The sequence below is a fragment of the Protopterus annectens genome, chromosome 7.part1 (assembly GCF_019279795.1).
Source record: "Protopterus annectens isolate FY-2018-M chromosome 7.part1, PAN1.0, whole genome shotgun sequence".
In the NCBI taxonomy this organism is placed as follows: domain Eukaryota; kingdom Metazoa; phylum Chordata; order Ceratodontiformes; family Protopteridae; genus Protopterus; species Protopterus annectens.
The window spans coordinates 173,192,626-173,207,304 of NC_056740.1; positions in this window are offsets into that span (position 1 = coordinate 173,192,626).

Consider the following 14,679-nt stretch of genomic DNA (forward strand, 5'->3'; position numbering starts at 1 on the left):
GTTGAACACTGCCACTTGTATAAGTATTACTTTTATTAAGTGTACTTGAGAAGCCTGGTAAGACCCTTAAAGTAGCTGTCTTAGGTGTTCTGGTGGCAGTAAATCTATCTTATAGTCTGGGTGGAGGTGGCAGCTCGGGCAAGTTGTGACAGCCTTTCCCAGGTGTGTGTGTGTGTGTGTGTGTGTGTGTGTGTGTGTGTGTGTGTGTGTGTGTGTGTGTGTGTGACAATCAAATCTCAAAGAGAGTGGGTGTAACAGGTATTTTGAACAGGGACAATGAGAGCAATGATTTCGCAGATGGGGTGGTAGAGGACTTGGCTTGGAATACTCAGCTAAGGACTCAGCTTTATAGTGGTCAGTGGGGAGAAAGCCTAGCTGCAGGACAGGAGTGTACATTCCCAGTGTTTTCATAAGGGAAATTGTACTTGATGCAGAGGACTGCATTTGAAAATACTGTGCATGTCTATTTTTCTCACAGTGAATGTTCCCCACCAGTGTCAGTGGTAAGAATTGAGGCTCTTTGATCACTGGCCCAGAGGAGGGATGTCACAGACAGTATCTCATGACTCCATCTTTTTACCTCCTTCATCTTTGTAGCTTTTCTTACCTCTTATTTGATATGTGAAATTATGAAATAATTCACCAAACCTCCAAGTCTTTCTCTAGTAAATCTGCATTTAGGCCTTGCTAAATATATAAGCTGTATGTATCATTCCACCTGTTTTATACTGGACTTTTACATTATAGTTGTGCAAAATCAATAAGATTTGCTAATATTTATTATTGTAAAGTCAACAAGTTATCAACATATCTTTGGAAAATGCTCTCCAGTAACTTATGGCCTAACTCTACTATAATATTTTTAGATTTAATAAATGGAACTTTTTCACAACTAAAAACTTTATTGAGCATTCCTTTCTCTGTTTGGGTATAGTGTGTCTGAGCCAAAAGTGATAGACCTTATCTCATTTGCCATTTGTCTACTTTCCTAAAGTAATATTGCTACAGCCCTTTTTGGTTGCCATACACTTGAAATGTATTTGGTTGGTAAAATGTCATAGAGCTTCAGAGTGGGAGCTTCAGTAACCAGATTTTTTTTACATCTTGAAATGTCTGCCTTCCTCTGTAATCAGATGTATGTGATTCCATGCTTTAGTAACTTCCTCAGTAATACTATTATATTTGATTTGGTTACAATGAACTTGGAAATATAGCACACCATACAAAAGGTCTGTATTTGAGATGACATTTTAATATTTATTGTGCATTAGCTTTATCATTGTCTGGTCTGAGACCTTCAAAATTCAAGCTAACACTCATGTGCTTATTAAACAATGAGATTTGGCATATTTTTCTATTCAGTTTCAGGAATTATTGCCTCAGTTTGTCTTACAATTTGATACATCAGAAATCATGATCCTACTTTGTAGCAGTCTACACTAGAAAATTATAATTTTATCAATTATTCCTTTTAGCAGTTTCAATAATTTAATCTACTGCTCTTTGAAATACTTCTAGAGCTGAAAATATACCAAAAGCAACATCAAAAACCTGTATCTTACCTATAGGGGTGTCAAAAGTGCAAGGTTGTGATGCAGTTTCATCTATCCTAATTTTCTCAATTTCTTAACAACTGCCACAGAGAAGAATACTGTGTGCGCATATTTGCAGCAGCTTTCTCAATTTCTTAAAGTGGATAGTATTCCCTGTCCATCCATTTGTGTAAGCCTAGAGAGAATATATTTTTTTTTTCTTATTTCACTACTGCCTTCATGCTAGTCACTCACTCCTCTAGATTCATCGGCTTAACAGTTACACTAATAACCTTCATGCCATTATTCTACTAGGTGATGAGGCTTTAATTCATTGCTTCCTACAAGAGTATAGTCTGCAGGAAGGAAAAGTTCCTGTGCATCCTGTTAGAGTATACTTATCTTTACAGGAAGCTTTCCTGTACTCCTTAAATGAGTATACTCATCACCATTATCAAGGTCTAATTTCTGAAGTCCTGGTAAAGGAACATACAAAAATAGTGCAGCAATATGCCACCTACAAGCTAAAGTGATTTGCTAAGTGTGACAGTGAAATGGTCAGCATGGAATGTGCAGAGCTGGCGTTATTAAGAAGTGTTTACAAAAAGTTATAAAAAATATGTGATATCCCATGTTTACATTAGTTATGCAACATAGTGTAATACTTGTCTTGTTGGGGGGATGCACTCATGTATGTTAGTAAAAAATGACATTAAAACATGATGGGTAATGTGAAAACATTCTGAGATATAAATGCTCTTTTGCTAAAGCAGTTATGACTTTTACATATTTTTCATGACTGCAATAATTTCATAAAAGCTGTGTGACATACAAGAGAACAAATACTGTCATATTTTACAAAACATTATGACACACTATGTTGCCTCTGATATTTGCCATCTAACAGATTTTTTTTAGATCAATATTGTCTTGAAATATTATGAAATTGTTATCCCCTCTTGTCATATGTCATTGGAAAGCTTTTGAACAGATAAACAGTTATGTCACTGATATTTTGAATCTATCTTTCACACTTGCAGAGATATTACCCTTTGCTTGACCATAGCACTAGTATTTTTGGCAAACAAAATATATATGTTTTCTTTCACAACTATGCAATACAAAATAATTTACTGACAGACCATTGATACTAGCATCACTGTATTGCTCATTGTCTACCAAACAGCGATCAAGTTTCATAGTTTTTGTAACTCACATAATTTATCACATATTGCAAATCTAATGAAGTGTGTTTTCAGTAAATGAGTTTGGAGAAAAGCTTTCAGGAAGCAAGTAGTTTCCTGACTTTGAAGGTCACAGGAAATAAAAGTGTTAATTAGCAGAATTGAATGAGTTAATAGAAGTTTCAGCTTGTCAATTTTAACTTGACAGTGTTTAGAGCATATTGTTTTGCCTATTGAAAATCACTACTGGTGTGGTTTCTATTTGTACACCTGCAGTGATATGATTTATATTTCTTTTCTGTTTCCACCCTGGTTACACAACCATGGAGTTAGTATATTGAAGTAAGAGGCTGTGGGGAGTACAGGTGAGCTTGCCCCCTAGAGAAAAAAAAAAAACATTCATAGTGGTTTTCATGGGATTGAAGCTTTGGCTATTTTTAGTCCAGCTGATGTTTCAACCAGATGAAACCTGGTGAGATATGCAATACCGACCTCCATGCACTTCTCCTGTTTAATCCTTTTTTTAAGCATTATATGGACATTTTTTGTGCATATATAGTTATTCCTGCCTCAATTGCAAACTCACTGCATTACTTCCTTGGCAGCCAGCTTAAATTAGTATATAAATCAGCACCTACCAAGGGGAGAAAACACTGAGAGAAGGGAAGGAGTCACTTTTGTGATTTTAAGTATTTTCTTCTGATTTCTTGTTAAGTTTTACTGCTTTGCCGCCTACTTTTTGGCATTTTCTGGCTTGCTAAAGTTTATATCTGTAACAGTAACAGTACTTGGTACACATCTAGAGCCTGTTTACTGCATTTCCTGTGCTGCACTTAATTTAAAATATTTTTTTTCTCTAAAAACTGCATTTTACCTGATTTTGGCCTAGCACTCAAGTGTGGCATCATTTATTGCACTGTTGTGATTATTTTGCTGCTTGTGTATCTCTGCTACCTTTAAACTACAACAAAAAGAAAAAAAAAATCTTGCCTTTTTCCCACTTTCTGAAAGTTAAGAAAGTTCAGTTACAGATTTGCTGTTCTGAACTGTTTGGAAGTTTCTAGAAGGCCAGTGCTTGTTTGGGCTAAAGGGAAGTCTCTGTGTTCACTAGTGGGAGTGGTTAACACTGAACAGCCTGCCTGTCCCAGGAGGAGTGGTTACTACCTAGAAGCTGTAGTTTTATTGGCCATTTTGGGTCAATTCTAAGCTCCTTGATTTCTCTCTCTCTTAAAATCCGGCTGCCTCATGGTTTTGGCATCTTTTCAGGCTTGCTAGTTGTTGCTGAAGTACCTACCAAGGGGAGAAAACACTGAGAGACGAAAAGGAGCCACTTTTGTGATTTTAAGTATTTTCTTCTGATTTCTTGTTAAGTTTTACTCCTTTGCCACCTACTTTTTGGCATTTTCCAGCTTGCTAAATTTATATCTGTAACAGTAACAGTACTTGGTACACATCTAGAGCCTGTTTGCTGCATTTCCTGTGTTGCACTTAATTTAAAATCATTTTCTTTCTCTAAAAACTGCATTTTACCTGATTTTGGCCTAGCACTCAAGTGTGGCGTCATTTATTGCACTCCTGTGATTAATTTGCTGCTTGTGTATCTCTGCTACCTTTAAACTACAACAAAAAGAAAAAAAAAAACAAAAAATCTTGCTTTTTTCCCACTTTCTGAAAGTTAAGAAAGTTCAGTTACAGATTTGCTGTTCTGAACTGTTTGGAAGTTTCTAGAAGGCCAGTGCTTGCTTGGGCTAAAGGGAAGTCTCTGTGTTCACCAGTGGGAGTGGTTAACACTGAACAGCCTGCCTGTCCCTGGAGGAGTGGTTACTACCTAGAAGCTGTAGTTTTATTGGCCATTTTGGGTCAATTCTAAATTCCTTGATCTCTCTCTCTCTTAAAACCCTACAACTCTCTCTTTGCGCGGTTTTGCGCACTGAGCAACGTCGGGCAGCACCGCCTAAACAGGTTTAAACTATTCCAGGCTCCACAATGTCTGCTCTTCACTTTTTCCCTTAGAACTGTTCAAACTCTCACAATAATCACTCTATTCTCTTTCTAAATCCCTGCACTTGCTCAGCTCTTATAAGGAAACACTAACTAATTAAAGCACTACACCCTCCTTGACTTCTCATAAGTAGTAGGATCCCAATTGGTCCTTCCTGATCAAGTGAAAAATCAGTTCCCTTCCCTAATCTGATCAGTAAAAATCAGTTCCCTATACTAATCTGGTATGTCCAAGGGTCAGTTTCAAGGTTACTCTCCAGTCCAGCTGGTGAATCTGGGAATTTTGAGGCGATGTTACAATTGCCTTATGTACACAGACAACCCTCTCCTCCTTCCAACAAACTCTAATACATGTGAGAGATGCAGTTACACAGCCAAACTGGAGGCAGAGCTCTCTCAACCCAAGACTGTCACAGTCAGTCAGGAGGAAAAGGTAACCACCCACACCACAAATCCAGTCTCACACAGACCTATTGCATCTGCATACCCAACACATAAACACACAAAAACATACTTGGAGGCTCTAAATAAAAATCTGCCTAAACAGCAAAGACCTCCTAAGCAGATATCCAAGCAACAGCCACCCCTCAACAATACCTACGAATCACATATATCACAAAATCAGTGTGCCTCACAGTCACAGCCCTTAAGGCCAAACAACACACCAAATACACTTGTTATAGTGGACTCTATTGTCCTGCACACTGATGTCCCACTCACCAGACTGAACAAGGAGAAGGTCACTGTAAGCTGCCTGTTGGGTGCCAGGATCTGCCACATAACACAAGCACTCAGGTCACTCCAAAGCAAGTACAAGTATGACTCCGTCATTGTCCATGCTGGTGTGAATGACCTGAGACGTACCTCCCTGGACTACATGAAAGGAGACATAGAGGAGCTCTCTGACCATGTAGCCCAGGCTGGTATGACCCTGACCTTGAGTAGCATCTTACCCTCACCAAGAATGATGCCACAGTATAAAGACAAAATGATCAGTTTCAACAATTGGCTAAAGTATTGGTGTCATTCAAAAGGGATCCAGTGTCTATCAGCCTGGGATGACATGCTTGACAAGCCACATTGTTTCGCTAGGGACGGCTTGCACCTGTCACCCTTAGGCTTTCGTATACTGGCCAAGGCTCTTGCCACCCCCATAGTGCCTTTTTTAGGCAAGGCTCAAAGGACAAACCCACCTCCATAGACAACCCAATGATAAAAAAACTAAAGGCAATGCCACTGAATGCCAGATGTCTAAACCTCAAGATGCACGCACTCGAGGCTCTCCTCAGTATGGAGAAAATCGATGTCTGTGCAGTAACAGAAACCTGGTTCAAGGCTCCTGAGAGCACCCCAGCACTACCAGGTTATAACTCATACCATGCATTTCGGCCCCAAAACTCGGACTGAAGCACCAAAGGAGGGGGAGTATCTATATTCATCAAAGATACCTACACCTCCAGGTTAGTGGCACTGCACGAAGCATCGGAAACCATCCATGTGCAACTAACAGTGGGAAAAACTGCCTTTCAGTTTGTAGCCTGCTACAGAAAACCCTCCCTATTACAGGAACCCCACTTACCATTCCTGAGAACACTGGAGAATATAAAGGTCTCTCCAAACACTATGTTATTGGGTGACTTCAACTACCCAAACATTGACTGGGAAAACTACTCAAGCCCAAACACTCTTGCCCAACGGTTCCTTGAATTTATAAACTCTAATGCAATGGAACAACTGGTCACCACTCCCACAAGAGGAAACAACATATTGGACCTGGTCATCACCAACATGGGGACTCTATGTTCCACACCAGAGGTAAACCCCTCATTGGTAAGATCAGACCATAAACAAATTTCCCTGGACATCCATATCCCGTCTCCACCCCCAGCCAAGAAAATCACTGTAAAGAATTTCTCAAAAGCCAACTCTGCACTTCTCAAGACTGAGGTGGAATCCTTCAAAGCCCCTGGGCCAGAGGATAATACAGCCCAATCCGCAGAATCCTTTACAAATGCATTCTATGAGCACCTGCAGGAATGCATGGATTGTGCTATCCCAAATAAAACCAAGACTCACTCCTCCAAAAACAGGAGACCGGTCTGGTGGACCCCATCCATAAATAAGCTATACAACAGAAGGAGGAAGCTACTACATGACAGAGCAAAATCCCAAAAAGGGAAGGCATCTCTGATCAGTATTAGCAAGAAACTTCGATCCCTCATAAAATCATCAAAGGCCAGTTTCGAAAGAAAAATTGCCCTAGACACTAAAGATAATCACAAGGCCTTCTTTAGTTATGTCAGGAACATGGGCGGAAACTCCCAGATATGCACTGAATTGTTGCATAACGGTACAAAATATACTGAACCTACAGATATAGCCAACATCCTGGCAGACAGATTCAGCGCAAACTTCCCCCCCCCCCAAAGGAGCAAATGCCTATCCCAACTGAATGCAACCTCCCTGACATCACAGATGCACAGGTGAAAGCTGCCCTCTCCAAAGCAAAAAACACAGCATCTATGGGACCGAACGGTGTCCCAGGCTGTGTCTTACATGAGCTCTAAGAAGAACTGAACCCTCACATTAAGTCACTGTTCAAACTTAGCCTTACTACAGGATATGTACCCAAAGAATGGTGTACAGCTACAGTGGTCCCACTCCACAAAGGTGGTACCACAACGGACCCCGGAAACTATCGCCCCATAAGCCTGACTAGTCTGGTCTATAAAGCTATGGAGCGTATTATCATGGAACTCATAAACAAAGACATTGGGAGCCTCCAGACACTGGATCCTACCCAATTTGGCTTTGTTAAGGGCAGATCTTGCCTCTTAAACCTAGTTGATTTCTTTGAAACAGTTACCAAAGCCACAGATGAGGGCAAGGTAGTCCACACAGCCTACCTGGACCTTGCAAAAGCCTTCGACACAATACCCCACTCGGGCATCATAAATAAGCTTACCAGCTTAAATATCAACCCCTATATCACAAGATGGGTTGCAAACTTTCTCAGAGATAGAACCCACATGGTCAGAATCGCAGGTGCCATGCCAAAATCCAAACCAGTTACAAGTGGCATCTCACAGGGCTCAGTTCTGGGACCTCTCTTGTTCAGTATATACATCTCTGAGGTTCAGGCTAACACGGGGGGATTATGGCTGACAAAGTTCGCAGATGACTGTAAACTGGGGGCCATAACTGAATCTCCAGCTGACACAAGCATCCTCCAAAAGGGTCTCATAGAGACGGATGCTTGGTGCCAGAGCCACGGCCTCAAGCTAAATGCTAAAAAGTGCATAGTCATCCCCTTTGGGAAAAACAAGGTACCCACAAATTACCATACAGGTGGTAATCCATTAAGTACGGAAGAAGTAATTAGAGATTTGGGGACCAACATAGATAGTAATCTCTCCTTTGATAATCACATTGCCAAAGTGGTTAGAAAGACCTTCTATATAGCCCACCTTATCACGAAAAGGTTTGCATCTAGATCAAGAGAGGTCATTGTGCCCCTCTACTCGTCACTCATCAGGCCCATAATAGAATACAATGCCCCTTTTGGGATGTACCTTAACCGACACCTGCAGCAACTGGAGAGACCCCAAAAGTACCTCACCAAGAGGATCATGGGCTACAAACAGATGTCCTATGCAGCTTGACTAAAGAAACTCCAGCTCTACTCAGTTGCTTACCGCCTACTCATAGGGGTTCTATGCCTGACGTACAAAGCCATGTCAAACCCAGAATTAATGGACATGGTCCACCTCAAAAAATCCAAGTCCCTTAGAGCTACACGCTCCAGGGACCTAAACCTCAGCACAAAAATAAATAGGACATGCTGGAGGGACAGATTAATTTCCCAGAGGCTCCCCTCACTCTGGAATAGAATCCCAATTCATGTTAGACATAGCCCCTCGCTGACCCTCTTCAAAAGAAATCTGGACGCGTGGATGGGAAATCGCAAATTCACCCCTGGGATCTCTTCCGTGTCCCTGCTAGACAGAGCAGAGGCGGCTCGTGGCATCGGGCTGCCGGACTGCAGCCCCCTAAAAATAAAAAATAGAAAGAAAAATAAAAAAAAAATTATTTTTTTAAATTCGCGGACTTCGCGCATGCGCAGTAGTCCCTACTACTGTCAGTCTATGCACATGCTCAAGGCAGTCCGGCAGTCCCCATAGGGGGACACAAGGAGACGTCTGTGCACTTTTACAGTGCACAGACTTGCCAGGATTATGGGTCACGTCCGGACTGCAAGAGCAGCAGCAGGACTCGAGACGGAGCATTAGGGATCTCATTGGGAAGGAGCATTAGGATCTCGTCGGGCAGGAGCATTAGGATCTCACGGGTCTTTCAGTATTGCGCGGGAAGGATGCACGTTAGCTGGATATATTCAGGTAAGGTGCTTTTTAATTTACAATGTTTATTTGTGTGTGTATGGTGCTTTTTACCTTTAATTTACAATGTTTATTTGTGTGTGTATGGTGTGTGTTACCTTTATTTAATTGCTTTTTACCTTACTGGAGTTTGTGTATGGTGCTTATGCTTTACTGGAGTTTGTGTATGGTGCTTATGCTTTACTGGAGTTTGTGTATGGTACTTATGCTTTACTGGTGTGTGTGTGTGTGTGTGTGTGTGTGTGTAAATGCCCCAGGTGCTTATGGTGGTGTGGTAGGGAATACCTCAGGCTTCAACCCTGTACCCTGTATGCAGGTGTTAAAGACTTGAGTTCCCTACCCACCACCATTTGTAAAAAAATTTCAGATTTTTGCCTCATATTCGATCTGATCTGTTCCTCATAATATCTGTGGTTTGTAAATGTTGCAATGCTTGATATTTGATGGTGTAGTAGTAGCATTGTTCCCTCACAGCTGCAGGTTCTTGGGTTTGATTCTTGGCTGGGGTTCCTTCTTTGTGGGGTCTGTATCTTCTCCCTGTGTTTGTGTGGGTTTGCTTTTGTGTCCTCCCATGTTACAAAGACATGTCTGCATTATTTCTTCCTGGGCCTCTGCTGAAAATTGTTTATTTGTTCCAAGTCAGACTGTCCTGATTAAAAAATGTTAAATAAAATTGACAGGCATTTGAATTTCAGACTTAAGGGTTTCTGAATGTTTAATTCCTTGCATATTTGATGGTGCAGTGGTAGTATTGTTGCCTCACAGCTGTAGGTTTTCTGGTTTGATTCTTGGTTGGGGTGGCTTCTGTATGGAGTCTGCATCTCCTCCATGTGTTTGTGTGGATTTGCTCTGGTGCCCTGCCATTTTACAAAGACGTGTCTGCAGTTTTAATCCCTGCTGAAAATTGGTTTTGTTCTGTCCTTAGTAAAATTGACAGGTATTTGAATTTCAGACTTCAGGTTTCTGAATGCTTAACTCCTTGTATAATTGATGGTGCAGTGGTAGTATTGCTGCCTCACAGCTATAGGTTTTCTGGTTTGATTCTTGGTTGGGGTGGCTTCTGTGTGGAGTCTGCATCTCCTGCCTGTGTTTGTGTGGATTTGCTCTGGTGCCCTGCCATTTTACAAAGATGTGTCTGCAGTTTTAATCCCTGCGTCTCTGCTGAAAATTGTTTTTGTTCTGTCCGCAGTAAAATTGACAGGCATTTGAATTTCAGACTTCAGGTTTCTGAATGTTTAATTCCTTGCATAATTGATGGTGCAGTGATAGTATTGTTGCCTCGCAGCTATAGGTTTTCTGGTTTGATTCTTGGTTGGGGTGGCTTCTGTCTGCATCTCCTCCCTGTATTTGTGTGGATTTGCTCTGGTGCCCTGCCATTTTACAAAGACGTGTCTGCAGTATTAATCCCTGCGTCTCTGCTGAAAATTGTTTTTGTTCTGTCCGCAGTAAAATTGACAGGCATTTGAATTTCAGACTTCAGGTTTCTGAATGTTTAACTTCTTGCATAATTGATGGTGCGGTGGTAGTATTGTTGCCTCACAGCTATAGGTTTTCTGGTTTGATTCTTGGTTGGGGTGGCTTCTGTGTGGAGTGTGCATCTCCTGCCTGTGTTTGTGTGGATTTGTTCTGGTGCCCTGCCATTTTACAAAGATGTGTCTGCAGTTTTAATCCCTGCGTCTCTGCTGAAAATTGTTTTTGTTCTGTCCGCAGTAAAATTGACCGGCATTTGAATTTCCAACTTCATGTTCTTCAGAATACATAGTAGCACAACCTTTTTTTTTTTAGCAATTTTCGAAGTTTATAAGATGAAGATTTTAAATTTGAGCCTATTTTTGGGACTGTATTCCCCATTATTGGCTTCGTCCAGGTTTTGTGCTAAGGTTGACAGCTATGGCAAGAACTGAATTCACTGAATATGTTTGAGGGCTGTATTCCCTCATTACTGGGTTTGTCCAGGTGTTTTGTACTAAGAGGTTGACAGCTATGGTGAGAACTGAATTCACTAAATGATAGCCATTTAAGTTTCAGTCTTCCTCTCTTTACAAAGCAGCTGATGTGGCGTGAGTGGTATGTTACTCTGACTGTTTTTGCTCAGGGACCTTGGCAGTAAAATATATGGTGGCAACACAACATTTTATTCTAGCAACTTTCCAAGATTATACAAGCAATGTTTAATGTGTCCCTGTTTTTGGGCTTTTGACCCCCCCCCCAATACATTTTGGCTTTTTCCAGTTTTCTTGAGCTGCGAAGTTGAGATGCAGTTGAGTATTGAGTAGATTTTACAAGGAACTGAGAGCTGCAGGGGAATAGAAGTTTAGGGCTTTGCCAAGTTAAAACTATAGCACAACAGGCTGTGTACTTGCTTTTGATGCAGAAGGTTGTGGGTTCTACTCCCACAAGGGGTAGATGCTGCCGTACTGAGAATGTTCTCCTTGGTGAAGATACTAACTATGAGTTCGTTATCAGTTTGCCATCCATTTCCTCTTGCAATATTATTACTAGCTTATCATTTTTTTAATGTAATATAGGCAATTTATTCCTGAGGGGCAACAGACACTTTATTTTTCGATGAAACCATGAAATATAAAGGTGATTGCTAGCAGCAACCGCTTCATTAGTTACAGATTTCTTTAATGTGGAATTATTTAGATGACTGACTTCAGAGATTGTGCATATTTACTGATAATGGACTGTAGAATTGTGCATATTTACTGATAATGGTGGACTGTAGAATTGTGCATATTTACTGATAATGGTGGACTGTGGAATTGTGCATATTTACTGATAATGGTGGACTGTGGAATTGTGCATATTTACTAATAATGGTGGACTGTAGAATTGTGTATATTTACTAATAATGGTGGACTGTGGAAGTCTGAGTAGACATATTTTATGATAAATGTTCTCAACTGGGCAGTTTTGCCATTATGGGTGCATATGGTTTGTTTCATTGCTTACTGGAAAAAATGTTCAAAACAAATTTAAAACACCCTGTAACAAGTGTACTGTATTGTACAAGGAATATAATTTTAGTACAATGAGGAAGGTGTATCAAAGAGCACATGTATGTTTCATATGCAAGGAGCCTATGATTCGAAAACAGCCCAAAATTAATCTTTATCTGCCACTGGCAAAATGTATTTTCTTTGAATGTGGGTTTCAATGCTGTTTCAATGAATGTGAGTTTCAAGGGCAGAGAAGTTTTAATGCTAAGTTTTCATTGTGAGACTGCATTGCTTTGTTTAACAGATGACTTAGTGTTTGTGCTGTAAAATACAAAATAAAACTTTCAAATGAAGTCCAACTCATCATAGAAGTAAAGCAGTATGCACATTAGTGTTTATGGTAAATGGAGTGAAATAGCCAAGTATAATGGTTCATTGGAATGGCTGCAGAGGCTCCATTCAACCATTATTTTGTCAGGGGAAGGGCAGCAAACTCACAGGCCCAGCTGAACTATACCTCCCAACTGAACAGATTTTCAAAGAATGAATAGATTTTTGCTTCTTATTTTTGGTTTGTTGTTCATAAAATTTGTAGTTTTAATTCCTAAATGATTTGCCAGAAGTCACTCTAAGTTTCAGACTTCATAACCTTCAGAAAAATGCATGTTAAAGTAAGAGCTGTTCTATCAACTGTCTCAATTTATACAAGAGCAATTTTAGTACTGTTTATATGTGCCCCAATATATTTGGCCTTGTTCAGATTTACTGCATTAACAGGTTGAGAGGTACATGCAAATAAATTGCTTTATAGAATTAGGCATAGCCAACCTCTCAACTGTCCCCAATTTTTGGCTCAAAATGTTGCTCTTCCCCCTTATAATCCCTCCACAAAATAGCAATTTTGGAAGAAAACATGGAGGGTTTACAATTAAGAAATAACTGTAATAATCAAAGTTATAGATTACTTGAAATGCATGTAGATTCTTTTATATTTTGTCAGCTGCTCAAGGTAGCAGTACTAATATTAAAGTGTCCCTTCTTTGACAGGTAGCAGCTGTATTGTGTGTCTATTTTATATTTTTGCATCACATTTTGTCCATTTTTCATAAAATTGTGTTTTTGGCAAATTAGTGACATCACTAAAGACTGAAGTTAGAAAATGACAGACATTTGAGTTTCAGATTTTATACCCTTCAGAAAATTCATACTAATGCAAGACCTATTCTATTATCTTTCTAAGTTTATTAGAGCAATATTTAAAAATTGTCCTTATTGTTGGACCTTTGTCCCACTTCTGTGTATGGCTTTGTCCAGATTTCTTGCTCTTGAGGTTGAGAGGTATGACAAATGTGTCAGGGCCATCACAGTCAGCCAGAGAGATTTCAAATTGTGACATGCTTGTTGCACCCCACTCCCCATGTAGTGACTCTGGATGTGTCCAAGCAAGGCAAGGAGTAGTTGTATCTACCTTGGATGGGGAGGACACACTGCATAAGTACTACAGTGGCTTTTCATCTGTCCTTGATTTTGCAGAATGGTCTGGTTTCTGTCATATTTTTGTACTGTTGATTTATGCTTATTACTCAAAGTGCCTGTTGCTCTGTGTTTTTAAGTAGCAATGCTTTAATGACCATAAGGTAAGCTTGTCTGAGATCGTAAGATGCAAGTAAGCTTTAATAAGCATACTGTTAAAGAATTGCCAACATTGAAAGCCTTTCTGTTGTTGCCATGCAGAGAATACTTGACTAGATAATGTATAAGCCTTGGGTATTAAAGGACAGGATTCCATTATTTTAAAAAGCTCATTACACTTGTTGGAGACTTCCAGTCATCTCTACAGACTTTACCCGTAAACTAAACAGAATGCCAATCATGTGTGGTCCATAACCTGTACAGTAATCCTTTAAGCAATGTATCTTGAGCTTGTTTCTTGTTTGCTTTTCATTTTTACTTTTATCATGTTTTCCCCATGAAACAAGTTGTCAGGCAGCAGGTCTTTTTGGATAAGAAACATTTTTACAAGTGGGGGCATCACATAGATTTCTACTTTCAGCATGTTACTTGGTACTTTAATAAAGCTGAATATATTATAATTAGGACTGCAGTGCAAGGAGAAGTGGTTTGAGTTGAGTGCTTCTGGTTTTTCTTATACTTGATTTTGACTGGCATTCCAGTAATGTATTTAAAAAGTAATTTATTTTTTCATGCCTCACAACCTTTTGTTTCCATCTAGATATTAAGTAAGCTGTCATGCAGCCAATGCATTGAAATATTTTTATTCTTCTACACTTATTTTTGTCTTGATTGGACTTTCATAATGATGGTTTGCCACCCAGGTCAGCGTATTTAATTAAAGTTAGTTTTTTGTGGTTTTGTGCATAGCCCCTCCCCTTTCTGGTTGACCACACCCCCTCCCCTTGACCCCACCCATTCAGCTGTCTCCTGCAGCCCCCCTGTGATTTGAAGTCACCAGCCGCCACTGAGACAGAGGCACAGTAAACTAATCATAAAAGGGTACCTTCTGTGACCTACTTTACAGAGGCACAATAGGCTAATCTAATAGGGAGGAGGAAGCCAAATACACTCTGGCTAGGCTTATAAATGCCCTAGGGCAGATAGC